Source organism: Bufo bufo, chromosome 4, assembly GCF_905171765.1.
Source record: "Bufo bufo chromosome 4, aBufBuf1.1, whole genome shotgun sequence".
Lineage (NCBI taxonomy): Eukaryota > Metazoa > Chordata > Amphibia > Anura > Bufonidae > Bufo > Bufo bufo.
The window spans coordinates 189,254,372-189,275,931 of NC_053392.1; positions in this window are offsets into that span (position 1 = coordinate 189,254,372).

Below are 21,560 nucleotides of genomic sequence, written 5' to 3' on the forward strand. Positions count from 1 at the left end.
AGACTATAGTCTTGTCTCTATCAAACCTGTTCTGTACCAAGTTAATTGTTTGATGCAAATACCTAGTAGTGTTGATCATAAAATGGATATCCTGAATATACCTTTAAATTGTGAGAAAGAAATTAGGAAATAATTTGTGTTTAGTGATGCATTTTGTGCATACTGTACTTTACTAAATATACTTACAGTAGCAGCTGCAATCTCTAGTCATGCATCTACACTAATGATCCTTGCTAATTACAGTAGGGATATAGAATTAGAATCTGTGTGCTACATTAAAACTAGTGAAAATAAAACAACCATTTTACAGAACTATTATGTTCTTTGGGGGACTGCAGTTCCTATTGATGCATTGGCTAATTAAAAGCACCAGGATAGATACTGAATAAACCATTAAAGCTAAAGGTTACTTTCACACTTGACTAGTATATGTCAAAACATCTTATTTTACAGCAATTTGTATCATAGTAGCAAATATAAAGAAAACACTAGCACAATAGCAAACACGAAGAATGTTATAGACATTAACAATAGTGAAATTCCCAGCATTCATGTTCATGTTTTTATACGATATATTCAACATTTACATTATCGTACTCTGAACTATAAATCATTTTCAATTAATGAGAATTATAGGGTAAAATAAGAATATTTTAATTGCTGTATATGATCTGTGAAATTGATACCTTACTTAAATACTGTCAGTAGCAAATACTCTAGATACTGACTGTCATTAGCAAATAGATACTGACAGTCATCTATGGCTATTCCATTGATATATGAGGTCTCAGAAAGTTTGTGGACTTCTCACAGCAAGCTTGTTGCGGCAGGACTTTACAGAAACTTGAGTATGGGTTCATCATACAGTATGAGTGTTTTAAATGTTTTGGTTTTGTAGACCCTCAATAATCTCATTCTGAGGACTCCAGTATAACGGAAACCAGAAGTGGCGCTGCGGGGACCAGAAGCGGAGCAGAGAGTGGGGAGCCGGGTAAGTATATTCAGCGTGGGGGGGCCTGGCATATGGGGGGCTTTTTTAGGACTGGAAAACCCCTTTAAAGGTATTCAGTTATGCATTCCGTCAAAGAATTCCGTTATGGCCCGTAGTAACGGAATCCTTATCAGAATTGTAATAAAACCCGAATCCGAACTTGTAAAACACAAGTTTGCTCATCCCTAGTGCCTAGTAATATTTGTGTGTTTCTGTATCCTGTCGTAAGACTTTCGAAGCTTTAATTAGAACAACAAACAGTAATAAATTTTTTTTGTTTTCTGTTGCATTCACCAATAAATAAAAGAAAAGGGGAGTCAAAATTTACCAAAACCTTTTAAAGAGTCAAGATGACGTTTTGGGCCGTGCCATCACAGGTGATGAAACATGAGTCTACCAACACAACCCTGAAATGAAACAGCAAAGTGTAGAATGACAAATTGCTGATTCTTCCCAACCACAAAAGTTCTTCCAGTTCAAATAAAAAGTCATAAAAATGTTTGTTCACTGGGAATTTGTATAAACTGGACAAACTGTTAATCAAATGTACATATATATTTTGGAAGTGCTGAAAAAGCTTTGTGAAAAAACAAAGAGAAACAATCAGAATTTTTTTGTGAACAACGCGTGGTTCTTGCACCACGATTTGGCACCTGCTCACATGGCACTATCTGCGAGGGAATTTTTAGCTATTGAACAAATGACTGTGTTAGAACCAGGGGCGTTACTAGGGTCTCAAAATATCCGTGGCCCAAGCCCCAATGAATATGGCCCAGTTCTCTAAGTCCCCCCCCAACCCCCACACAACGCATTTTGCTGTACTTGCTATACAGCAGCACATACCTGTCACATCCAGTGCCTCCCAGGTGACATCTCCTCTGATGTAGATTTTCTCTGTCATCATCTTCTCAATTTGGTCTGTACAACTTCTTTCAGCCGCCTCGTCTCTGCAGAGTGTGACACACAGACATCTTAGCTTCCTCAAATTTCTATCATCATCCCCCAACCTGGAGTTCTATCAGTGTTATTCTGCTGCTCGCTGTGCTCCCCAATACCCCCAAATACTATCTTGAAGAAATATGAATGCCCTCATAGTAATACTGCTCCTCATAGTCTCACCAATAGTAATTCCCTTCTAGAATGCCCCCATTAGTAATACTGCCCCCTACATGGCCCCCAACTGTAATAACACTCCCCAAGAGTTCCCCTATTAGTAAAAGAGCCGTCCAATATTAATAATACCCTCACATAGCCCCAAGTAGAAATAAGGCAGATCTACAGTCAGGTCCATAAATACTGGGACATCGAAACCACTCTAACATTTTTGGCTCTATACACCACCACAATAGATTTCAAATGAAACGAACAAGATGTGCTTTAACTGCAGACTGTCAGCTTTCAAATCAGGTGAACGGTGTAGGAATTACAACAGTTTGCATATGTTCCTCCCACTTGTTAAGGGACCAAAAGTAATGGGACAGAATAATAATCATAAATCAAACTTTCACTTTTTAATACTTGGTTGCAAATCCTTTGCAGTCAATTACAGCCTGAAGTCTGGAACTCATAGACATCACCAGACGCTGGGTTTCATCCCTGGTGATGGTCTGCCAGGCCTCTACTGCAACTGTCTTCAGTTTCTGCTTGTTCTTGGGGCATTTTTCCTTTAGTTTTGTCTTCAGCAAGTGAAATGCATGCTCAATCGGATTCAGATCAGGTGATTGACTTGGCCATTACATAACATTCCACTTCTTTCCCTTAAAAAACTCTTTGGTTGCTTTTGCAGTATGCTTTGGGTCCTTTCCTTGTCCATCTGCACTGTGAAGCGCCGTCCAATGAGTTCTGAAGCATTTGGCTGAATATGAGCAGATAATATTGCCTGAAACACTTCAGAATTCATCCTGCTGCTTTTGTCAGCAGTCACATCATCAATATATACAAGAGAACCCATGCCCACGTCATGACACTACCACCACCATGCTTCACTGATGAGGTGATATGCTTAAGATCATGAGCAGTTCCTTTCCTTCTCCATACTCTTCTCTTCCCATCACTATGGTACAAGTTGATCTTGGTCTCATTTGTCCATAGGATGTTGTTCCAGAACTGTGAAGGCGTTTTTAGATGTCGTTTGGCAAACTCTAATCTGGCCTTCCTGTTTTTGAGGCTCACCAATGGATTACATCTTGTGGTGAACCCTCTGTATTCACTCTGGTGAAGTCTTCTCTTGATTGTTGACTTTTTACACACATACACCTACCTCCTGGAGAGTGTTTTTGATCTGGCCAACTGTTGTGAAGGGTGTTTTCTTCAGCAGGGAAATAATTATTCGGTCATCCACCACAGTTGTTTTCCGTGGTCTTCCAGGTCTTTTGGTGTTGCTGAGCTCACCGGTGCGTTCCTTCTTTTTAAAAATGTTCCAAACAGTTGTTTTGGCCACGCCTAATGTTTTTGCTATCTCTCTGATGTTTTTTTTTTTTTTTTCAGCCTAATGATGGCTTGCTTCACTGATAGTGACAGCTCTTTGGATCTCATCTTGAGAGTTGACAGCAACAGATTACAAATGCAAATAGCACACTTGAAATGAACTCTGGACCTTTTATCTGCTCATTGTAATTGGGATAATGAGGGAATAACACACATCTGGCCATTGAACAGCTGAGAAGCCAATTGTCTCATTACTTTTGGTTCCTTAACAAGTGAGAGGCACATACAGTATGCAAACTGTTGTAATTCCTACACCGTTCACCTGATTTGGATGCAAATACACTTAAATTAAAGCTGACAGTCTGCAGTTAAAGCACATCTTGTTTGTTTCATTTTAAATCCATTGTGGTGGTGTATAGAGCCAAAAATGTTAGAATTGTGTCAATGTCCCAATATTTATGGACCTGACTGTATAAATCCCTTGTAGTAATATGAACGCCTATAATGTCCCCTGGATTTGCAGTGCCCCCTGTAGTTATATTCCTCCTTCCACCATACAGTCCCATGTAAATAACATCACACCATCTCTCCTGCTCCCTCCAAAATACAGTCCTATGTAAATAACATCACTCCCCTCCCTTCAGCCTCTCCAGCCTCTCCAACATACAGTCCCATGTAAATAACACTATTTCCCTTCCTTCGCCATAGTTACATGTAAATTACATCACACCATCTCTCCATCCCCCTCCAATATACCGTCCCATGTAAATAACATCCCTCTCTATCTACAGCCTTCTCCAAAATACAGTCCCATGGAAATAACATCACCTCCTCCCCAGCCGCCTCCAACATGCAATCCCATGTAAACACCTCAGACCCCTGTAACATTCAGTCCCATGTAAATAGCAGCACTCCCTCCCACAGCCGCCATGAATTTACAGTCCCATGTAAATAACATCACTGCCTCCCCAACCCTCTCCGACATACAGTCCCATGTAAATAACATCACTCCCTCCGACAGCCGCCTACATCATACAGTCCCATGTAAATAACAAAATCTCCTCCCACAACCACCTTCAACGTACAGTCCCATGTAAATAACATCACCCTGCCCCAGCCACCTCCAAAATTCAGCCCCATGTAAGTAACATTACTCCCTCCCACAGCTGCCCTGTACATACAGTTCCATGTAAATAGCATCACTCCCTCACCCAGCCCCCTCCAACATACAGTCCCATGTGAATAACACGACCCCCTCCCCAGCCACCTCCAACACACAGTTCCATGTAAATAACATCCCTCCCTTCAGCCCTAACATACAGTCCCAGTTAACCAACCACAACTCCCAGCATTGCTCTGCCTATTCCTTCACTTACCTCTCCTTATGTAGCTAACATCACCACAGCTTTTTCTCCTCTTCACTGCCATCTTCTCCTGCACTGGTGACATGATGGTAACGTCATCGCAGGTCCTTCTAAACCACTGCCTGTTTTGCTGGTCACATGACCTGTGATGTCACCACAGGTCCTTCAGTTCTTCCAGCGCATTAGATTCAATTGTATTGCCGTCCTGAGGACAGCAATACAGTTGTATCTAGCAGAAAGGCAGTACATTCGGGCCTGGGACAAAACATCAGGGGCTCAGGCCCCAAATGTTTTAACCTAGCAACGCCCATGGTTGGAAAACCATCCCTATTCACTGGATATAGCCCCCAATGACTTTTTTCTGTTCTCAAAGATAAAGGAAATATTGAAAGAAGGCATTTTGATGGTGACAATTAAATCAAAGGCAATATGACAGCAGCCCTGAAGGTCATTCCACAAAGCCAGTTAAAAAATTGCTTTGCGACATTAACAAGGAGCTAGTGTCAGTACTTAGCCTTAAAGTGGACTACTTTGAAGACATCCACAGTGAAATTCAACAATGAGGGAGCATGTAGCATTTTTACAATGAGTTTGTGAATTCATACAGTATAACTCAGAAACCACCAATTTGGTTTATTTAATTTCAAAGCCAATCAGGAGTATTCTCATAGGCAGGGGTGGAAAGGCCATAGATCAGACAGGGAATCTTCCCAGTGGGCATATGCTCAGGGGACCACCTGAGCCTTCCTTATTGCTATTGGCTAGGTACGTAAGGATGTAGTACTTTCAGCAGTGAAAGGCTTTTTCTGGAATTTTCATATTGATGGACCATCCTCAGGATAAATCATAAATTTGAGATCAGCGAGCGTCTGACTTTCAGATCCCCAACAATCAGATGTATGAAGAGGTTGTGGCCCTATTCTTCCTAGGTTATGTCACGTTCATCAGTCACATGACCTAAGTGCAGGTCAGTCCCATTCAAGTGAATGGGACTGAGGTGCCATGCCAAGCACAGCTGCTATCAAAAGGATGGTGCTGAGCTTTGTAAGCTATGAGAAGACCCCAACACTCACCAGGGAAAGCTTTCAGTAAGGGAGTGAGAAGTGAGGAGCTGAGGCTAGGAATGCCTGGCAGTGCCTTCTAGCTGCAATTACTGCCTCATAACACAGCTGCAGCTGCTGCAAAACCTACAAAGCTGCATCCTACAAGAACATTTCTTGTTTCTTTCCCCATTGGTTGGGGGAATTAGCTCTAAACTGTATAACACACGTTTTACCATCCAGACAATAGATAGCATTTTAAATCAGTGAAAACATCTGAAATACTAGTCTGAAATCTGTGTCAGAACATCTCCAGATGGTTCCAAATTTTTTATTTTTTTTTATATATATTTACTTATTTAAAAAAAAAGAAAAAATTTGGGGGGGGGGATTTGGTAATTTAGCAATATACATGTGTCTTACAATACAGAGGGAAGCAGTTCAGAGTTAAACCATTAAATACTAGTCTGAAATATGTGTCAGGGCATCTACAGACAGTTAAATTTTTTGGGAGAGTTTGTTAAAATAGCAATATACTTGTGTCTTACAATACTGAGGGTAGTGGTTCAGAGCTCTGAGTGAAGCATGAAATACTATCGCTGAATGAAGAAGAGAACTATTAGTCCAAAATCTCTGTCAGGGCATCTCCAGACAGTTCAAATATTTTTATTTTTTTTTGGTTTGGAAAAAAAAGCTATATATGTGTGTTTTACAATACAGAGAGTAGTGTTTTTAATTTCTGAGTGATGACAGGAAATACTAGGCCAAAATCCGTATTGGTGCATCTCCAGACAGTTCCTTTTTTTTTTTTTTTTTTGGGGGGGGGGGGGGGGGGCTTGTTAAAATAGCAATATGTGTGTGTTATATAATACAGAAAGTAGGGTTTTAAAACGTGGAAACATGAAATACTGTACTAGTCCGAAATCAATGTCGGCACATCTGCAAATCTGTTTGTGGCACGGATATTGCATTATTCCAAAGTCAATTTTCTGTTTCAGAGTTTTCAGTGCGTTTTTTGAAAGAGGTACATTAATTGCACCTCTCTGTATTTATATTCCAGAAAACAGACTTGCAAACTTGCTTACTTTGAATGACTGTGTACATGTTAGGAATATGGAAGGGTTCTAAACAAAATACCTGGGACCAGGCCTTGTTCACCCAGAGCCATAATGTGAGTAGCAGCAGCAGTAGCTCTCTTGCTAGAAGTAGTAATAGGCAGCAGTTGTCTCTCTGGCTTGGGAAAAGTAAAACTTTATTATTGATGAGAAAGAGGACAAGATTGTGGATTACTCCTCACTTCAGCAATAAGCATTTATTATGTAGAGAAAGTTAATACAAGACATTTACTAATGTATTGTGCTTGAGCCATTTACTAATGTATTGTGATTGTCCATATTGCCTCCTTTGTAGAGATGGACGAACATCGGCCGGGACAATTCACGAATGCGATCGCGCAAACGCATCTGGGCCCCATTCTCTTTAATGGCAGGCGAACATGAAAAACCTTCAGGTCATATTTGCAGCCACCAAATACTTACTAGAAGTGCACAAATCGTCCCACAACATGGACAGTGACATACTAGAGGGGGATCAATGCCAAAAATTCCCACAAAAAATATGTATTTAATTTATAGGCCATTTTTATGCATCTTAAAGGGAAATTCTCAAAAATGTGCCCTGCTGGAGCCTAATTTTTTTTTTATTTTAGACCACGGGAGTATGGTCCCTAAAAATTAGGCATTCACCTGACATAAAATAAATTGTGATCTTGTGGCTCGAGGTACATTATGCGGTCACTGAAAAACAATTTTACTGTAGACCACAGGAGTACAGGCCTCAAACATTAGGCATTCACCGTACAGAAAAGATCAAGTGATTATGTGGCTGGAGGTATATTAAACGGTTCTTGGATAACAATTTTACTGTAAGCCAGTACAAATACATGTCAAATACATATGTTTAAAAGAACTAAAAATATAAAATTTGATTAAAAACATGGCTAACAAAATCCCCCCTCTTGAATAAACCCCAAATTATAATAGGTGAAATTCGAGGGGGCGGAGTCAGCGCCGGTCTGAGATAGCCGCTTGATTCTGAGCTCCGTGCTACAGATCGTTCATAGCACTAGCAATATTACGCTTCACACCTGAAAATGGTCAAAATAGGAAACCCTAAAGCAGGGGAACACCCGAGCACCAACAAAAGCCATGCTCAGGGAGGTGACATGGACAGATTCATCAAAAAAGCGGCTGCAGCATTCGTCGCTCGTGACTCCAAGATGGCGCCGGTCCAGCAACAGAAAGCCGGCCAGCAAGAGAAGTCGGATGATGACAGTGACACTGAGGAGCTGCAAGGTAGGGGGGCCCTTCCGATCACCAGAAACTACCTAAAGAACACTTTGAATAAGGCTCTGGAGCCTTTGCTCAGTGAATTCGCCGCAATGCGCCAGGATATGAGGCAAGTGGGCGACCGAGTCGAAGCGCTCGAGAACAACTAGGCCCAGCTAATGGATTATCAGAGGGCTACAACAAGTTCATTCCGAAAGTGCGGCACTTACCTGAATGAAATTCAGAATGCCTTAGAAGATCAGGAAAATAGGGGCCGCCGGAATAACCTGCGTATAAGAGGGACTCCTGAGTCCGTTCTGCCTGGAGACATTCCTGCTGCGATCATCTCCCTCTGCTTCTCACTTCTTGGCCCTGAATTCGCCCTGGAGATTACGATTGAGAGGGCACACAGGGCTCTGCGGCCCAAGCCTAAATTGGAGGAGCCGCCAAGAGATATCATTTGTAAATTCCTGAACTTCCAGGTCAAATCAGCAGTTCAGGAAGCCGCTAGAAACAGATCTGACATCTTGTTTGAAGGCGCCCTAGTGTCAATATATCAAGATCTAGCCCCTTCTACCTTGAAAAAGCGCGAATCCCTTAAACCACTAACAGAATGGCTGCGGGCTAACAGAATCCTATATAAATGGAATTTTCCTTTTGGACTTTCCTTTTCACAAGGAGGCCGCCGCTTCAATATTACTTCCCATGCTGACCTGGATGCTGTCTACGATCACCTTCAAATCTCTCCCTTGCCGATAGAAAATTTGGAACTGTTCCAAGACCTCTTCGCCCTACCTGAAGTTCCATCGCTGGCAGCCTTCACCTTACAACATACTCCTAAGGCTCATAAAGTGGGGAAGAGGAACCGACAATTGACACCTAAGAGGCTAGCTCAAGATTAGCAATCTCGAACTTCCAGCTCCAACCAACGTAATGGGAGATGTTCCTTCCTAGGACTTTATTGGATCTATCCAGAGAATTTGCTTCTCCAATATAAGTGGTCTTTAGTTATTGTTTGTTTAGACCAGTTCCATTCTGCTAGTAGATCCATGACATAGCCAGTTTGAAGTCATGTTCAAGCTATCTCCTATTAGATAATGCTTTTGTCTTACATGCTTCACCTGCCTTTTCTCCCCTTTAAGTCCTCATTACCTTTTAGGTTACTCATGGCTCCTTAGCCCCTGGACTTTCCTAATTTAGCTTAACTTGGCTCTTGCCTTTTCCCCCTTTTTAGGTTCCGCTAGTCACCTGTCTAAATATAACCTCTTTCTAGGTTGCAATTATACGTGCTGAACGTCATGTATACTGGTCCTCGACCAATTTTCCCCCATGCTTTACACCAGTGGGTCAGACCCCACACCAAGTTATATTATGATTATTTGTTTTGTTCTCATTGTTTCCCTTGTCCCTTTTTTTTATTTTAGGTACCTGACACAGCCATCCTTGGTTTCTCTGAGGAACATGTAGGTTAATGGGGATTCGACTTCTCCTTCGGGCGGGGTGGGGCTATCTCAAATCGTTGGTGTTCTTTCCTGGTGGACCAGCACACTTTACACTCCTTTGCTCACATTAACCCTTGACCATGGCTGATATTCATATAGCCTCTTATAATGTGAAGGGCTTTAACTCACCCTCTAAGAGAAGCCAGATCTTCTCTATACTACGTAAGGAGGGTGCGGATGTGCTGCTCCTCCAGGAGACACATTTCAGGTTCAACCATTACCCCAACATGGAATTCTCTCACTACCCCCTTTGGTTCCATTGTGGGGGGGGGGGCACTGCCTCGTCCGGAGGAGTAAGCATTGGATTTAAGAGAAAAGTCCCTTTCAAACCCACTACCCATCTTCAGGACCCAGAGGGCAGATTCATTATGGTTAAAGGACACATTGGTCCTCAAATGTACTCTTTTATTAACCTGTATGTTCCTAATACCTATCAGGCTAGATGGCTCTCTTCCATTGCTCAAACAATTTCCTCTTTTAAGGAAAGTATAGTCGTTTTGGGAGGTGATCTTAACATAGCCCTCGACCCCCAGATAGACTCCTCCTCACATAAAACTCCCCACTCTAGACGCTCCTTAAAATTCATCAAAAACTTTTTGGGGGATTTCCATTTAGTGGATGTTTGGCGCACCCTTTATCCTAATACCCTAGATTATACATTCTACTCACACGTCCATTGTTCATATCATCGTATAGACTACCTCTTCATCTCCAAAGAACACCTCCAATTATGCCAAAGGGCCAATATTGGGTCTATTCATTTATCAGACCATGCACCTATCTACCTCATGATATCCTCCCCTGTGCGAAAAGCCAAAAGTTTTAACTGGAGACTGAACGAGTCCATCATTGGTAATTCTAAATCCACTAAAAAAATAGCCTCACTATTAGATGAATACTTTAAACTAAATTCCCTTCCTGAACTGTCGCCCCAAGTTGTATGGGACGCTCATAAACCCTTTATTAGAGGTGAGTTTATTAGTTGGAGAGGATACCATTTGGCCTAGTAAGAAGGCTTTAAAAGAGGACCCAAGAAGAGTCTGCTCTATGGCAACCCATGACTTATGTGGGGGACATCTCAACCAATCTATTACTCTCGCCAGAAGGACCGCTCTGCCATATAGTTCGGGATCAGGCAGTGATATTCCTCCTTTCTCTTTTGGGTAGGATAAGGTCTTATATGACATCCTCGCTTTCTTCCAGGACCAAATGAAGGATCTAAAAAGGGATCGCAGGGTAGCATAATAGGTGGAGGGTATCACAATTGGAAGTGCCTGTTGAAGGTAGGTCAATTTAGGTATAATTAAAGACATCAGGATATTTTTTCTCCCAAACCATGAAAGAACTGGGATATCCAAGGAGTTGAGATCAGTCATAATTTTCTTTAAGAGGGGGAGGTAGTTTAGATTAAAGAGCTGGTTTGGGTCAGTGCAAATTTTTAACTCCTAAGTACGTTAAATGAGGGGAGGACCAGTTAAAAGGTGAATTTTGTTCTAGGTGCCTTTTTAGAGTGTTTGAGATACCAGTGGAGATAATGAGTGACTTATTATGGTTGATTTTGAGGTTGGAATGGGAGCCGAAAATTTCTAGGTGTTTATAAATCTTGGGGAGTGTTGTAACTGGGTTGCTTACCATTATCAACATCTCATCAGCAAACGCAGCTATTTTGTGCTGTTGGTCTCCCAAAGTTATCCCTTGGATATCCCCATCCAACCTAATGGTCTGCAAGAAAGGCTCTAGTGTCAGAACAAAAAGAAGGGGCGACAGGGGACAACCTTGATGGGTGCCATTACTTATCTGAAAAGGAGCTGATAGGGTGTCATTGACCGTTATGGAGGCTGAGGCATTCAAGTACATGGCCTTAACTGCTTGGACAAAGGTATTAGGAAAGTTGCTAGATCTTAAGACTGAGTACATAAAAGACCAACTAACCCTATCAAATGCCTTCTCAGCATCTGTGCTGAGAAGAACCAAGGGCATGGCACGCTTTTTGACATGAAGTAGGATATTGAGAACTCTGGCGGTGTTATCTTTGCCTTCTCTGTTCTTAACAAAACCTACCTGGTATCTATGGATCAGGGTCGGAAGGATCTTTGCCAATCTGTTAGCTAGCAATTTAGCTAAGAGCTTTAGATCTGTGTTGAGGAGGGAGATAGGTCTAAAATTGGAGCAAATAGTGTGATCTTTTCCTTCTTTTGGGATCAGAGTAATATGGACTTTGGTCATGTCCCTAGTTAGAGGAGTGCCCTGCAGAGTTGCGTTGAAAATCGGTAGTAGGTGGGGAATTAGTACCTCATGGAAGGTATTGTAATAAGGGATAGATAGTCCATCAGGGCCCAGACATTTACCCTTGGGGGAGTTTCTAATGACTCCCAGGAGTTCCTCAGAGGTGAAGGGGGTAGAGAGCTGCTGTCTGTCTTGTTCTGTTAGCTTTGGAAGACCTAGGCCTTCTAGGAAGGACTTATGTAAAGGGGCAGCTTCTGGGCCTTCAGTGAACTTATGAGAGGGATATAGGTTATAGAGAGATTCGTAGAAGTCTCTAAAAAGGGAGGCTATTCGGTTAGAGTCAAATGTCAATGGACCTTCTGGGGTCTTCATTTTATGAACATAGTTATTAAGTTTCCTGCTCTTAAGCCTTTGCATCATAAATCTGGAAGCCTTATTACCATGTGCAAAAATCTTCTGCTGGGAATGCAGAAACTACTTCGCTGATGATGCGTTCAGAAGATTTTTAAGAGAGGTCCTGCATGCAGATAGCTCTTCTAAATGAGATTGGAGTAGAGAGCTTTTGTGTGCGCTTTCCAGGGAGCGTATTTTCTTGTGTAAGTCATCTATCTGCTTCATTCTCTCTTTTTTAATATGTGCACCCAGACTTATGCAATGACTTCTGATAAATGCCTTATGGGTATCCCATACTGTTTGCGGAGTAACATCTGGAATGCAATTAGTGACAAAGTAGTCTTCCAACAGGCACTTCAAACCGAGTTTAGTGTCCAAAAGACCCAATAACTGCTCATTTAAGTGCCAATTTCTGGTAGGGCGGCAATTCGGAGGAGTTGAGATGCTTATGAAGATCGGGGCATGGTCTGATATGATAATGGACCCTATCTCAGCTTCGGAGCAGTGCTGGAGGTGCTCTTTAGACACAAACAGGTGGTCTAAGCGTTGATATGAGCCGTGTACCTGGGAGAAAAAGGTGTAATCCCTAGCTTTGGGGTGTAGAGTACGCCATACATCTATAAGATGATTTTTGGCCAAGTTATGTAGTAGAGAGCGGAGGGCTTTCTGAGATTGGGCAGACCTATGTGAAGAAGAGTCTAAAAGCGGGTTTAGTATTAGATTGAGATCCCCTCCGAGGATGACAATTCCTTCCTTGAAGGAGTTAGCTATCTTCAAAATATTGTTTAGACACCGTTTTTGATTATTGTTAGGCGCGTATACGTTTATAAAGGTGTACAGATGTTGGCCTATTGTACCTTTTATCATTATATACCTACCATCCGTGTCACACAGTTGGTCTGCTAAAAGGAAGGGGACTTTTTTATAAAAGCCAATACTCACTCCTCTTGAATTAGAGGTGGGGGAGCCACAATGGAACCATTTAGGGAATGCGGAAAAATGAAAGGTTGGGGAAGTGGTTGATTTTGAAATGGGTCTCCTGAAGAAAGACAACATTCATTTTGTCCCTCTTCAGAACTCCAAGAATGTGACTCCTCTTTGATGGTGAATTACAACCCCGTACATTAAATGATGCCACTCTAAGAGCCATGATGTAAATTCTTAGTGATGATGATAGGCTGAATTATAACCCTAATGTAAAAGGCATGTAGGAAGAAAACTAAGTGATACTTATCCCTCAGAGGAAATAGACCAAGATCAAGTCGCCGGTACCAGAGATGACCCAACCGCCTCAGTCGGAGACCAAATGACCTGATAAAAGACCAAAAAATAAAGAACATAAGAAAAACATAATGAACAAAGGTAACATGAAAATAAGGGTGAAAACTCGGCACGGTAATGCCTATGGAGAAAAGAGGGGGAGAGATGGTGTGTCACCAGTAGGTGGCAGCAACTCTACAAAAAGAGTAGCTAAAAAGGCCTTTATGGATTGATGTGAAAGATGGAAGTAAACTATTGGCCTAGGTCGGACTAATGTGGGCCTATAAGAAATCAAGAAGAGAGACAATAAAAGAAAACACGAGGGTATGAGGAAAAAAAGGGGGGAGGGGGGAGGGAGGGAAGAGGGGTTAGGACGGAGGATGGGAAAGTAGTATCAGGGAGTGAAAAGGAAAAGGAGGTTGGAGGAGGGGTGGAAGGGACAGAACTCTAGGGTGCTCTCAACTTGAAACGGCCAGGAGGAAAGGGATAAAAAAAAGCCTATTAGACTAGGGATATAAGACCAGGGACGTCATGGATGTCCCCAGGGGGTTTAAGATGTGTCTGAACCTAATTGGTACATGTGAGATGTGGGGACTGAACGGGAGCCCAGGTCATATAACTAAAGAGGGCTAAAGCAGCCCTACTCATTATCTCATAGATTAAGTGGATGGGCGGTCTATGAATTCTCCTATAAGATCTGGGGTCCCCATAGGAAGACTGATAGATATTGTACTAGGAGGAACTAAATGGAAAGATCAGCGATCCTCTGATGCAATGCGTCTTGGAGTCAGAGGCTGGTTCCTTTTTTTCTGGCGTCTGGATCTAGGAGTGTCTCTGGATTCAAAGGGAGCGATCCTCGGTATCTCCGGTAAAGACGTCAGATTCTGGACAGTGTCCCAATCTTCTATAGCTAGAGGTGAAATGTCCAGTAAATCATACACTGGGCCTAGATCAGAGTGGGCTTTGATGGTGATTCTTCTGCCGTTGAAAGAGAAGGATAAACCGAATGGAAAGTTCCATCTATATAGGATTTTATTGTTCCTAAGCCAGTCCGTGAGGGGCTTCAGGGCTTTTCTTTTTTGGAGGGTGATAGGGGCGAGGTCCTGGAAAATGCTTATGTCTTTTCCTTTGAACTTCACTCCCTCAGGTCTACGAGCCTTGTTCAGGACAGCTTCCTTGTCCTGATAGTGGAGGAAGTGACATATGATATCCCTGGGAGGATCATTAGCGCTCGGTTTTGGACGGAGAGCGCGATGGGCCCTTTCGATGATTATGGGATCGGAGCGATCCGGGCCTAGAAGATCGGAGCATATGGCTTTGACTATATCTGAGGACTCAAGCGTGGGGTCTGCTTCTGGGACGCCTCTGAATCGTAAGTTATTTCTTCTGCTGCGATTTTCTTAGTCCTCCAAGGTGGCATAAACTGTGTTTAAGTGAGTCTGGCATTTCTGTATACTAGTGGAGGTTGCGGCCTGAAAGTCCAGCATGGCGGCCTGTGCGTCCTCCAAGGCTTCTACCCTGCCTCCCACGTGTCTGATGTCTTCTCTCAGGGAGGAGATCTCACCCTCTAGTGGATCCATAGCTTTCTGGATGGTCAAGTCCAGGTACTTCCTTGAGATCGGGAGGTATTTGCGACTCTTGGCTCCTTCAGTATCGCTTGTGTCGTCTTCTGGGTCGATTTCTTCTGTCTCCCTGCTAGGGGTCGGCGCCATCTTGGGCTCTTTCAGAAGAATATTTCAGAAGAATATTTAATTAACTCAGATCTAGGATGGGTTATTTTTGTGTTCCCTTTATTTTTTTGAGCAGTGTATTTCTGTGAGTTGTTAGATTTAAGAGGTCAATATGTATTTTCCAATGACATTACATTGGATATGAGACAGAAGTCCAGCACAGGTGTTCCATTGACCTTGCACCACCACTCTCAAAAGATAACATGATGCACAGAAAGACAGCAATGGAAACTGGAATGGAGGTCTATCCTCTTCAGCTATGAGTTCCACTTTTGTATTGGACACAAAAGATAGACAGAGATTGCTGTGGAAACCACTTGACCTACACCATCGAGAAAAAACAACACAAGGACACGTCACAGTGGTTCCATTCCTAGGATTATGATGTAAGGTGGCATAATGTACCAAACCCCTCTAGTCTTCATTTCAGGTGCCGTACACTAACAGTTTGGTGTTATATTAATTTGATTATGGAGCCAGTGGTGCAGCTATTTCTCCAAAGTGTCCCAGGAGCCGTTTTTCAACAGGACAACACCAGAGCTCGTGTTGCCTATGTAACTGTGTGCAGCGTGTTTGTACTAATCTTAATTGTCTCCCATCAAGCACATCTGCTGTGGCATTGGTAAGCAATTGCAAAGGGAACTTCCAGCAGTGGATCTTGTACAATTGCAAATCCGAGACAGAAATCCAAGGGTCAGTCTTGAGTTTCTGCTGCATATGCTGATGCATAATTTTCCAATGGAAAAATCTACAGTGTGAACATATTCTTATAGACAATTCCCTGTTTTCAACATGCATAGCTGATTCAGCACATCTGTGGACCTGGAAAGCACATTATTAAATAGATAGCGTTGCCATGAAGGTCATTGATGTCTTTATGAATACCACAGTTTGCCAAACAATTTGAGAGAATTGTCATGCATAACATTTTAAATGCTGGTAGATCTCTAATTATGTATTGTTCTAAAACTTGCCTTGGTTCAATGAAAATAATTATATTTGCCATGATAATCTAATTGTCATTCAAGAATGTGAGAAGTATAAAGAGTTTACTGATGTTTTCAGTACCAAATATTTCCACTTTACAGATAACAACCCTTAATTAACATAAAAAGGACCTTGGTTTGATCTCCTCTTTGCGTGACCTAGTTTTTGATTAACGAATGAATCGCTTCTGGATCTTTTTGAGTTATAATTTGAGAGCAAATTTTAATTTCCATTTTTAATTAAGAGTATGCAACACAAAGGAATCTTTGTCCATGTTGTTGTAATTTATGATCAAGCAACTGTTAGAAATCAATGTAAATTCCCAGCTTGTAGGACAAGAGCCGTTCAATATATTCCATCTTTGCATTTTGTTATTGGTTCCCCCGAAGGACGGTCTCTATAAATGGCTCTTTTTCTGGCAAATCATTGATTACTCCGCTCTCATTTCTGTATAAAATGTTCAGACTCGTCCAGATGGACAATGACCCCTTTTATTATACTTCTAGCACTGTCATAATAATAATGGCAGAAACAGCTTGCTAAAACATTTTTTTCTGCATAACGAGACTCTTTACTGTGGTAGAGGAAATAAGTGACTGCCTTGGAAATTGTTCCACTGCTTGCTATAAAAGGTAATGATTTGATGTTGGATACACCTCTCATTTCTTACATGGCCCACCAGAACATTATTTTACATTTCGGTATTTAAATATGAACTCATTTCTAGAATGGTAACTAACTGAACAGAATTTTTTTCAGTGATTTGACTTTCAGAAGCTCTACTCAAGGTTATTGGCTGGGAGCAGCTTGGCATCCTTGTTTGACGGTGCACTATTTTTTCTTGCCAAGACTCCTGAGATTCAGTGATGTTTGGATGAATGCTTACATCATTCATGATTGGTGCCAGAAAACATTGTGCCTTCACTTTGTTTTCTTATTATTTTTATTTTCTCTCTTGTTGTACAGACACGAGGAAACAGGTACTTTTTTTTTTTTGTTTTCTATGCAAACAAAATCACTCTATATTCATCACTATTAGAAGACATGCTGTTCTTAGATATACTATATAAGACTATGGGGGTTATTTATTATTCAGAAAAATGCCTATATTAGATGTATTTCAGGCACAGATATTTGTATCTGAGCTGATGAAAACATTTTGAGATAAACTCCAAATTCAAAGGTGCCTTTACATGACATGACAACAAATATAGATTAAAAATATTTAACTACAGCAGGTGTAAACATAAATTGTATTTAACAGCATTCTGATCAGTAGGAATTCCAACTGTGGAGATTCATACCAATCCTCTAAATATAAGAATTGCAGAGCTAAATAAATTAACCTTGATTTAATGCATGTGCGCTGCCACCACCCCCTCTCACATTCACTCCCCATCTACATGTGGTGGCCAACCACCTCACAGGACAAAGTAGCGGAGATCCTCACTCTCCATGTAGGTGCAGGTTCAAGAAGTGGGACATCCATGGGATATGCCATAGATGTCTCAGTGAAAATACACTTTTAAGCACTCTAGTCACTCCCCAGTTCTCTTCACAGCAATGCTCCTGGTCATAAGCTATACAAGAAAATTTAGCATAGCCCCATTCACTTGAATTGAAGTGGCTGCAGTTCCTTGCACAATGGTTGGCTGGGAGTGTCAATGAGCAGGTAATATGTCAAAGCAAAATTTGTCCACAACCACACCCTGCTATACCAGCAAAGCAATGGTTAAACTCTCCCTGGATTTGAGTTCTACTGCTATGCTGTTTCTGATGTATAAGTCAAGACCAGCTTGTGTTACAACTGTAGGTGTGGACCCACTATTCCAAGCCACTGGTGTGGATGGCTGCTGGCTCACATGGATCAGAGACACCAGGGAGAAGCACCAAGTGGACAGAAGATATTAGTAATCAGGAAATAGGTAGTAGTCAGGGCAGGCAGAGTTCATGCAAATCCGTTGTTCAGTCCTGAGGTCAGGACAGGCAGCACAAGGTCAGAATGGTGAACAGGCAGAGGCAGTTGACAGTCCCCATACTGCTGGACAAAAACACAGCTGATATTGCAGTCAGCTGTGTTTCTGACTGAAATGCCACCAAGTGCTGGATTAAAGCAGGGGACACGAGGAGAACACATAAAAAGGTCATTGACCCCTTATAGGTTTTTAATGACCTGTTGTGGAACATATTATGTGGCAAAAATATATTAAAAGTTAAAAACATAAAAATAAAATACAAATAATCGGGGAAAAATAAAATAAAAATGCACATGCTAGCCAAAACCATCACTATTATTGCCCCATCCATGTGAAACTATACATATATCAAAACAACCAAGACAAAATAGAAAACTTTTTGGTGTCAGTTTGCATATTTAAAGAACAAGTTCAGTGGCCAGATTTAGAGGTGGCTCCAATTCCACACTGGGTCCCCAGACACCATCGAGGTGTCACCATGTGTTGGATGGTGAGTCATGGTGCATCCCAATGGGAAATACGTCTAGAGAATCAGGGTTTTCAGTAAACCGTGTGCTTCTTTACTGGAGGAACAAGTGCAAAACAATACAGGCAAGCCACTGAGCAGGCTTCTCCAGTCTCCAACCTGGCAAAAGAAGGTTTTGCGCTAAGGAAAGTCCTGAGCTAGCTTCCCCTTTCTCTCATAGAAAGCTGGTACTTTGGGCAAAGGGATGGTGGCCCAGGGTAGATGGCTCAGCCATCCAGCTGGCCCTCTGGTCAAAGGGCTACTGACCAATGATCTGTGGCACATTATCCCCATTTCAATGTCCTTTTGCGGTCATTTATGCATTCTGGCAGAGTTTTTTCTACTAAACACTGGTCATTATCTGCAGATCGGCAGATTCTCTGCTACTAAACACTGGTTCCTATCTGCAGACAACTAGGGGCTCTAACTGCTCTCATTATATATAATTTCTACCTGAACTAGAATCTTCTAGTGGGGTGGTGGAGAAGCACAGCCTAAACAGAAAAACAATGTTGTCATTTCGGTCTGTTATAGATTTGTATAGAGTTTTAATACAAGTCTATGGGAATTACAAAGCAGTTTTTTTCAGACATAAACAAGTCTTCATACATAGACTACAGAGCTAAACCAGACAGTCAAAAGGTCAGTGTGTCCATGTTTTTCATCCACAACTTTGCATAGTCCCTTATAGTAATTATGGAAGATTTCTAACTTCTCAGTGCATAAATCCCAGAAGTATCTCCATATGAGCTGCCTGTGCATTAAAGGGTTTCTACCACCTCAAAATGAGGTGGTAGAAACCCTTTAACTATTTCCATGGTGCAGTGTAGTAGTGCAGATATAGTGCAATAACAGTGCAAATGAACAAGATATTGGTGGTCCAACAAATAAAAAAGTTACAATTGTTAAACTAAGTGCACTAAAACACAAAACAAGTGTCTGGTCATTAAGGCCTTTTATGTCCTGGTCATTAAAGGTTTATTCAATGAGTGCTTCCTCAGTAGTAAGGAAAAGTGCTTACTGGTTATTACAGGGCACCAGTCACAGAGATATAACCTATAACTGGGGGCAGGAGGTGATAATAACCAATGAGCACTTTCTTCTGCAGTGAAAGAAAGTGCTTATTTATTAATAAATGATAGGATAAAGTAAATGTCTCCACTTCCCATTGTACTGCATGATTTTCGGGCTAATTGCTAGGAACGCGTGTTCATATGAATGCTCATTCCTGATAACTGGCCTGTATAAATATGCCACCAATCAGAAGATAAATGAGCTATCACTCATTTAGGCCTATTGCACACGACCGTATGGCATTTTCAGTGTTTTGCGGTCCGTTTTTCACGGATCCGTTGTTCAGTTTTTTTTTTCCGTTGTGTTTCCGTTTCTGTTCCGTTTTTCCGTATGGCATATACAGTTTACAGTAATTACATAGATAAAATTGGGCTGGGCATAACATTTTCAATAGATGGTTCATCAAAAAACTGAACGGAAACGGAAGACATACGGATGCATTTCCGTATGTGTTCCGTTTTTTTTGCGGACTCATTGACTTGAATGGAGCCACTGAACGTGATTTGCGGGCAATAATAGGACATGTTCTATGTTAAAACGGAACGGAAAAACGGAAATACGGAAACGGAATGCATACGGAGTACATTCCGTTTTTTTTGCGGAACCATTGAAATGAATGGTTCCGTATACGGACCGTATACGGAACGCAAAAAACGGCCAGTAAACGGGGGAAAAAAACGGCCGTGTGCAGGAGGCCTTATCGGCTAATTTTCAGCTTCAAATCAGAATGAAAGATGTACACTTATCGTCAGCACATCTCCATGTGTAATCAGGGATGTGCTGCTTACAGTCAATAGTATTAAATGAGGGAATGACTGTGGTTGAAATCATTTCTTCCCATTCACTTTGCATTGGCTTGTGTGATAGATCGATCCAAATAATCCCCAATCAACATTTTTTTTATTTTTTGTGGGCATGAAATAGAGAAATGTGGCAGGCCAAAAAAAGTTGTGCACCCCTGGTCTAGCAAAACCTGTTAATCAGGCAAGGGGTGAACATATGGCAGAAAATAAATAGCAGAGCAATCAGCTCCACACAGCCAGCCCTCACAGAGCAAAGAAGGATTTACCTTTGTCTTACTGCAACCAAGGTGAGATATACTTAATACATGTCCCAAAGCACACACAGGCAGTCAACAAAAATGAGCATGGGACATCAGTAAATAAACTGCCATTGTAATGCCTCTTTCACACTGGCGTTGCGGGAAAATGTGCGGGTGCGTTACGGGAACACCCGCGATTTTTCCGCGTGAGTGCAAAACATTGTAATGCGTTTTGCACTCGCGTGAGAAAAATCGCGCATATTTGGTACCCAAACCCGAATTTCTTCACAGAAGTTCGGGCTTGGGTTAGGTGTTCAGTAGATTGTATTATTTCCTCTTATAACATAGTTATAAGGGAAAATAATAGCATTCTGAATAAGAAATGCTTAGTAAAACATCGCTGGAGGGGTTAAAAAAAATAAAATAAAATTTAACTCACCTTAGTCCACTTGATCGCGATGCCCGGCATCTCCTTCTGTCTCCTTTACTGAACAGGACCTGTGGTGAGCATTCATTATAGGTCAAGGACCTGTGGTGACGTCACTCCGGTCATCACATGATCCATCACCATGGTAAAAGATCATGTGATGGATCATGTGATGACCGGAGTGACGTCACCACAGGTCCTTGACCTATAATGAATGCTCACCACAGGTCCTGTTCAGTAAAGGAGACAGAAGGAGATGCCGGGCATCGCGATCAAGTGGACTAAGGTG